We start from the raw sequence: 7,895 nt of genomic DNA on the forward strand, positions 1-7,895 counted from the left end.
CGCTCCATCTGCTGACCAGGCAGTGAATGTCAATGCTGCTTGCCAATGAACCACAGAAGCCCTGAGTCTCCATTCAGGACCTGGTAACTGTAGCCGAGTTCTTATGCCCAGAGGAGGTAGAGACTGAAGCAACAGAGCTCTACAATGCTTGGGGAAAAACTCCTCCTACCTTTACCCACTATGGGACAAATGAGTCAGTCTAGACACTCAGGACAACCTCTCCCCAGCCAGTGGTCAGAAAACTGCCCTTCCACTGTCCCCTGCAGAATGACCTCTGAGTGTACTCAGAGTGTCCTCTGCCAGCCACAGAATAACCTCTGAGTATACTCCTTGGAGGAAGCCTATTTCCCAAATTTCTTCAGTTGTCAGGTTTCCTACTGGAGCCAATGGTGTAGTAAGGCAGCCTTCTAGAATTTTCCTGGGTAGCTCTCACTCACTCTCTCTTCTACTCCTGCTCCTTTTCCCTATGCCTAATCCAGAAACTTGGGAAAGGGAGAAAGCAAACACAAAGGCAGGCTATTCTAGTCCCCTAACTAGACTCCTTGTGTTTTCCTTGGATGTCCCCCTCAGCAAGACTTTCCCATAGAGCACTCAGAAGTAAGAACAGTTGATGAGCTGAGAAAAGCTGACCAGGAGATTGTGAGGCAGGAAGGATCAGAATTCAAGGGTTCTGAGTGTCAGGGCCTTGACTAGACCTGTTGACCCACTGAATAGCCAGCTTCCCGCTCTCCAGTCAGCATTACCTGTTAGGCTTCTCCAGCCATTGCTACCAACCACTCCCAGTGTCTTAAAAGAAAACCTGACAAGTTATACAGCAGAGTTCTTCTCAGGAAGGAACCCTGGGTAACAGGAATGGCAAATTCATTGATCCATGGTTGGCAATCAATTTATAAGAATCATTGTTTTCTGTAAAGATCTCTTCCTGGCTCAATTTGTCCTTTAAATTGTGTTCAAAGGAAAAGAGCTTCATGGTCTAAAGCCCAAAGAGAGTAATAAAATGGAGCCAGATAAAAGTCTGAAAGAAAAGTGGTGCACTCTGATGTGTTTTTCACCTTGCAAACTGCTAAACAAACAGAACCCACATAGCCCCAGAAGTGTTTTATTGCACCTCCTGGGTGTATTTCCTGAAGATGCTTCTCAACATATCTCAGCCTCCACAATTTAGCTAAAGCCGCAGAGGTAAAAAGCACCAAAGCCATCTGTCTCCATATCTACCTGGATGTTGCACGGCTGTGTTACCTGTGCTTCTGGGAGTCCTAGCCCTTCGGGGTTTGGCAAAAGGACTCTGCCACCAGTAGGTGGCATCTCACGAGCAGTTCTTGTCCCTGGCTAGGCAGGGCCATGAGTGGCTGTGTTCCAGCACCATGAATATATTGTTTAATCTGCTGGCTTTCACAAAACATATTTCATATTTCAACCTAACAGTTGGTTAGGTCCCATTAATCTATTTGTTCAACAACCATTTTTGAAAGTTAAATGGTTCTGATTACATCTGAAGCACTGAGAGCAAGGTCCAGCTATGCCTTCTAGTCATGGGTGGTTTCCTCTTCCATCTGATGGCAGAACTCAAAAGCATTCGAACACTGCCATCTTAATGCTGAAAAAAGACAGTGGAATCTCCTTTTTAAAAACAGGTCCTGAAAAGAGTAGAAATACCAGAAGGAAACGGCCCAGTGCTGGTAGTGTGTAGAAAGTGAGTAGGTGGTTGTCATGCACCCCTCCTTGTCATGCCCACAAGGTGGAGGTGGTCTGCACGAGGTGGAGCTGCCCAGACTCTGTGCTAGGCGTTTGGTAGGGAAGGAGACCAGAGTTTTCAGACCAACTCTTTACAGGATGTGAAGAGAAAGAGATGCTGACTATCTAGAGTTCTAATCCATCCTGTTAATGGCATCGACATTTAAAGTCCCCAAAGATCTTGTCAGTAATTTGCATCCAAAGTCCTGCTTGGAGCCAGCCCTCACTCCTTCATACTCACCTCAGGCACATGCTGGACCTGGGGAGAGCAGAAATTCTCTCGCTTCTCACAAAAACAAATCTAACACCAGACTTCAAGTGGTAGAAGCTACCATGGGGAACTCTATAGGCAAACAGTGATACTTTGGAGCTCTTCACCTCCATTCTGGGCACCAACTAAGGATTGGCAGTTTTCTTATATAAGCTTCCAATATCTGAATATGAAGTGTCTTTCCAGTAGAGCTCAGTGGCTCTCAAACTTGTATACAGAATTGTTGTGCGGAATTGTTTACCCAAAGCTATTTCACTGTGCTTTGCAGGAGATGTAGGGAATTTCAAAGGTAATTTTGTTTGGACATGATTTCCGCCTTTCTTACTAATGTCAGAGCCTAACCTGTACGTAGATGTTACCCTGAAACAGATTTGAGAAATTGCCCCTTCCTGCTCTGTTCTCCCAGGATGCATGTGCCCCCCACTCTCAACCCGACTGTCCTTATATTTTTGGTCATTTCCATCCTCAGATACAGAGAACAAAGGAAAATGCAGCATATCTATAGGACTCTCTTATCCTTACATTGGGGGTATTTTTTTCAGTCTGTATCATATGATAAATATTTTCAAGTCACAAAAATAATGTATCATCTTACAATTTTAAAAAATGGAGTGGGGGGAAGGAAAACCACAGAACACGAAATATGTCACAGGCGCCACTCAGTCTGAAGCTAGCCCAAGTTTATCTCTGGTTGTCCATTGGCAGTTTGAACCATTACAGCTCGCTGATAACCAGAAATGAGTAAGCACTACAGCCACTCAGAATGTCACCCTGAAGCACCAATAAAAAGCTCATAACTTCTGTGTCGGCAGAGTTATGTGGCCAGCATGCTGATGAAGGAAAGTTTACATTACCTGTCTGTGGGTTACAAATGATTTTGTAATCAGAGTCCTCTTACCTAGCTTGGTCTGGTGGGCCTGGGAGCCAGTGCAGCTCCAGAGCAGCTGCAAGGCCTTCCAATTCCTGGAAAATGGAAATCTGAGAAGTGAAAATCTCTAGAGCTAGATCTATGAAATCTGATCCGCAGCCACATTCAATCAGAAGCCCAGTCATGGACATCTCTGAAGCATTCAGGTTCTGAGTGTTAGGAAAGAGGATCAAGGTATTCTCTGGCAGTGAGACCCTCGCGGGAACTGGTCTGCCGTGGAGACGGAGCACCCTGGAACCGGGAAGGCAGCCTTGTGCCAGCTGACACAGAGATTATTGCCATTTTCCACAGTGATGACTGTGGAAACTTCTCACTAATTTTAAAAGTAAAGACCAGGAAAGAGCTCTCTTGGTAACTCCTTCCTCCTCTTCTCCTGACACCCACCCCTTCCCAAGCTCCAGCTTGAGTACATGGGGTCCACCTAGCTGGCCTTCCCAGCGGAGGTCTTGTTGGCTTCCAGAGCATGAAATGACCCTACTGGTCACTTTGTCCTGTGCTCCAGCAAACAGTCCGTGGTGCTTTTTGGTGCTTATTATGACTGCTTCTTTTTCAAATATTTGGCATAATTTGGATAATAAAGTGGAAAAATCTTAAGAGAGTTGAACCCTCTGTACACATCAAGTACGCAGCAGCCAGATGATGATATAGAGCATTTCCAGCACCCTAAGATCCCTATGCCCAGTCCACCCCAACCCTCCACCTAACCAAAAACAAAAAAGAGTTCTGACCCAGCTTCTAGCATCCAATCTGTACTGTCTGGTTTTGGAGCTTTATATAAACAGAGTACATATGAGTAAGCCTTATATCTCTGACTTTTAAAACTCAATTTTATATCTGTGATATTCACTCACAATGGTGTACATGGCTATGATTCTTTTCACTGATGATCTTTTATTTTATTTTATTACGTATACAGATTCATCCTCGGAAGGCCTCTGTGCCTCCCGCTCTATTCTCTCTCCTCCTTGTCTATTCAAATTAATATGTGAACTTGTCCCCATTAAAGGATTTGACAAAGACAAGAATGTTGTTTACAGAGATCCATGTTATTACAGAAAAATAAAGTATTCACCATCCCTACACAGGCAAATTCCCTCCACCATCCTCCAAGGCTCCGATGGGGTTCTTTAAAGTGTGGGTTGGACTCGGTTCCAAGAACATGAGAACAGTAGGTTCCAGGGAGGCTTTTTGGAAATGTCTTCCCTGAAGGAATTTAATTATTGGCGGGAAACCAAATGGGCTGTAGAGTCTGAAGGAAGTTTATATTTAGGTTTTAGATCATTGTGATGCTATTGCTCTGTTCTGGAGATTGGTGACCAGAAGAGGGAACTGTCACAGCTGGATACTGGCTGGGAAATGAGTTGGAAAGTGAAAAAGAGGCAATGAAGAGCAAAAAAGGGGAAAAGATGCTCCCCATCTAGGGTGCAAGGAAAGGCCAACAAGGAAGGAGAAAGCAAGCCCAACTAGCCTTCAGGACCTCAGGAACAGAATGGTGCGATACTAAAATGGGAAACCTGATTTTCTTTTGATTTGGGGTTTTGTTTGTTTGTTGTTGTTATTTTGCATTGCTTTGCTTTGTTCTGTTTTTATTAAAAACAATCAGATAATGTTAAGTGTGCAAGTTAGGATATAAACTTAATGAACATGTAGCTACCAGGTTGGCCGGTAGATGGCAGGGTAAGACAACGTATTCTCTTCCCTACTTCAACCTGGTTTATTTACAGCCTTTCTAAACCAAAATGCAGACACAGAGGACTTAAGAGATGGTGTAACTTCATTGTCAGAGGCAAATCACTGTCTTCACTCCAACAATAACCCAAGGGCCAAAAGTCCTGTAGGAATTATATTTCCTTTTCTCTACTTTTTTTTTTCCTTTCCCCTCTTAACCCTAATCTATAAATAGACATTAGAAATAAGGAAAGGTCTACTAAGTTACAAAAATAGTACAGTTTGAGATGCGGTGCTTTTCAAATTTAAAAATAAAAAGTTTAGAAAATTGAATTTATGAGAAACCCCCAAACCCACTGAGGCACTGCCTTCACTGTACCATCAGAAAATACTCTTGTGCTTGGTACTAGAAAGCTCAAAAATGGCCCTGATGCTGCTCTTCTGTGTTATAGCCATGAAGTCTTTGCTTATCTACAATTTCCTTGACCATCAAGACCAAACTTTATTTATTTTGTTGCATAAGAAATTGTGCCTAGACATCAAATGATTTCAACAAATTCCTACAGCTTCTGTTCCGTTCCACTGTGACAGCAAGCTAACACGAAGGAGATGCCACCCCAAATCCAAGACTGTGTAATTAACTGCTGCACTGCATGGTTCAGACACCAAAACCTGTTACATCTTCTGTTTCCCCATTTCTCAGGCTCCTTGCCCAGAGAGAACCAGGATCCTGTGGTTTTTGTTTATATCATCACCAACTGCACTGAACATGTCCTGTGGCTGGCCCTGTGAGGAGCAGTGCACATTCTTTTTCAGTCTCATAGATCAATGAGGGTGACTACAGTTTTCCCCAATTTACAGATTTAAAATTGAGACTTAATGAGGTTCTAACTGGTCACATTTGCCCATGGGTCACATTTGAGTCTATCTTGTAATGAAGTCGATGGCAGCAGGACCTGTCTAACCCTGTATAAGGCCTGGAAGTCATGATGGTTGGTGGTCTGGGTCCTTCACCCAATCTCAACAACTCCCAGAGAGGATCAAAAACGGGGGGACTATTCTACAAAAAAACACTAATCAAATTAGATATGCAGATCTTAAATACAGTATATCACTTAAGATCTCAACCCAACACTGAAATATTTCTGAGCTCTTTGAGGTACAGGCATCCTCTCCCATTTTTGTTCTCAAGTCTCCCACACCTGTGCTCAGCTGCCTCCTTCTGGCTCTTTCTTCTCCCTTCCCTCACTTCTGGTGTCTTCAGAGCAAGTATACTGAGCAAAAATCTGGATGTTCCCGGCAGTGACAGGGACACCGCTGTCCTTTGCATTGTGAGAACTCGAGGAGCCTGATGGCCAGGCAGTGACACCAGGCCCAGGAGCCAGCAGGTACATACAGCTCATTGAGAGCCCAGTTTGCTTCAGTGTCTCTAGTCCCAGAGATAGTAGATTGTCTTTCTCTCTCCTGTGCATCTCATCTTGTTATTGAAGTGAGCTTGCAATGGAAAGACCAGTTCACAGGGGGCTTTTGAGCCTTCTGAGGCAAAGGATTTATACTTGATTACCAATCGCATTAATTTAAGCAATAGGCATAGATGCTGCCATTACTGCTGGAAGTGCAGATGGTAGGAGAAGGGGCCTGACAGGGGCCAAGTAAACACAGCACCCTTTCCTTGTCCCCAGTCATGAAGCTAGGCCTCAGCCTGAGCCCCTCTGGCTCTCTCATAGCCCTCGATAGCCATCCCTGCTAGAGGATCAAATGCCAGGCCTTCCTTTCTGGTCTTCTGTTCAGCCCCTCTGATCTCATATGTTCCACATCACTTCTATTCTCAGAACTCTAAAATTCTCCAGCCCAGATCCTTCAGCTAAATTCCACAATTCTATAGTTACATCTATGGAAATGTCAGGCTCACCTTGGACTCCACATGTCCCACATGAGCTCATGGTTTTGCCCAGAGCCTGGCCTCCTGCTCCACTAATTCCAAGCCCCCAAGCTGGAGGCCCAAGTGTCCCCTTTGTCTCCTCCAACCCCTGCCTCCCTCAAGACCTATCAGCACAGAACACTCTCCATCTTGCCCCTCGCAGATCTCTGGGGATTCCCCATGATGCTTGAGTGAGCTCTTCCCCGGGTGGCACCTGCGCTGCCTCACTTCTGACACTCTCTGAAGGCTTGTCCAGTCACCAGCCTCGGTCTCTGCCACCTATCCACCTGCCTACGTCCCTCTTCCTTCCTTTTAGACCAATAGCAGTGTTTGCTTGCCTGACTGCATGCACCTGCCTGAGACCACATAGAGAGGGCAACATGGCAGAGATATTGACTCTAGCATGAAACAGACCTGGGGTTGTCATTTACCAGCTTTGGGTATTTTGTTTAACTTTTCTTAGCCTCAGTTTTACCATCTGAAAAATAAGTATAAACACCTCAGTTGTAGACTTTTGCTACAGTGCAACTGAAACCCATTTGAACCAGATTAAGCTATAGGGCTGGGGATTTAGCTCAGTGGTTCCACTGCCTGACTCACAAGCCCAAGGTCCTGAGTTCTATCACCAGTACAAAAAAAACACAAACATATATGAACCAGATTAATCTAAAGAAAAGGTAGTTTCTAGTGGATTTTCCAGAATGTAATGGAATCCAAGGAAGAGTTGAGCCCAAGAATTCCCAGCAGTCTACAGCACTATCTCATGAGGACAAGGGGCAATGAAAGGAAATACAAATAACAGGATTATTGCAGCTCCTGGCACATCAGTCATTATCTGTTATTATGTATAAGCTACTTGCACCTAGCCCCAGTGTCTTTATCTGCAAACTGAGGATTCTAAATAGAGATCAAAAGAGATTTTACCACATTTGTGAACTTTGTGTCTGCTCTGTTAGCATCCTTAGGATTTCTAATTAGCGGAATTCTCCAGACACACTGAGGGATTTAGTCTATCTCATTTGTTTAATTTTCCCAGCCAGAGCCTAATATCTCTCTCATTTGCTCTGCAGCAGAAGCAGAGGCAACATGATGGGCAGCACAGTGGAGTATCCTCCCGCTGCTCCCTACCGTGGCCATGGAGTGACACCGAGACAATGGGGAGCCCAGGCCCATGGTCCTTTTCATCCTAGGCTCCCCTCTGAGGCTCTCTGGACTCCTCACAGAGGATCCCTGCTGTTTCTTTGCATGTAACCAGACCCACAGCTGTGAGTGTCAGTTTTCCAGGGTTTCAGGGCCACATACTCCCCTAGCATGCACACCACACACACACACACACACACACACACACACACACACACACACACACACACCCC

The sequence above is a fragment of the Fukomys damarensis genome, unplaced genomic scaffold, assembly GCF_012274545.1.
Source record: "Fukomys damarensis isolate Sample0158 unplaced genomic scaffold, DMR_v1.0_HiC HiC_scaffold_38, whole genome shotgun sequence".
Taxonomy (NCBI): domain Eukaryota; kingdom Metazoa; phylum Chordata; class Mammalia; order Rodentia; family Bathyergidae; genus Fukomys; species Fukomys damarensis.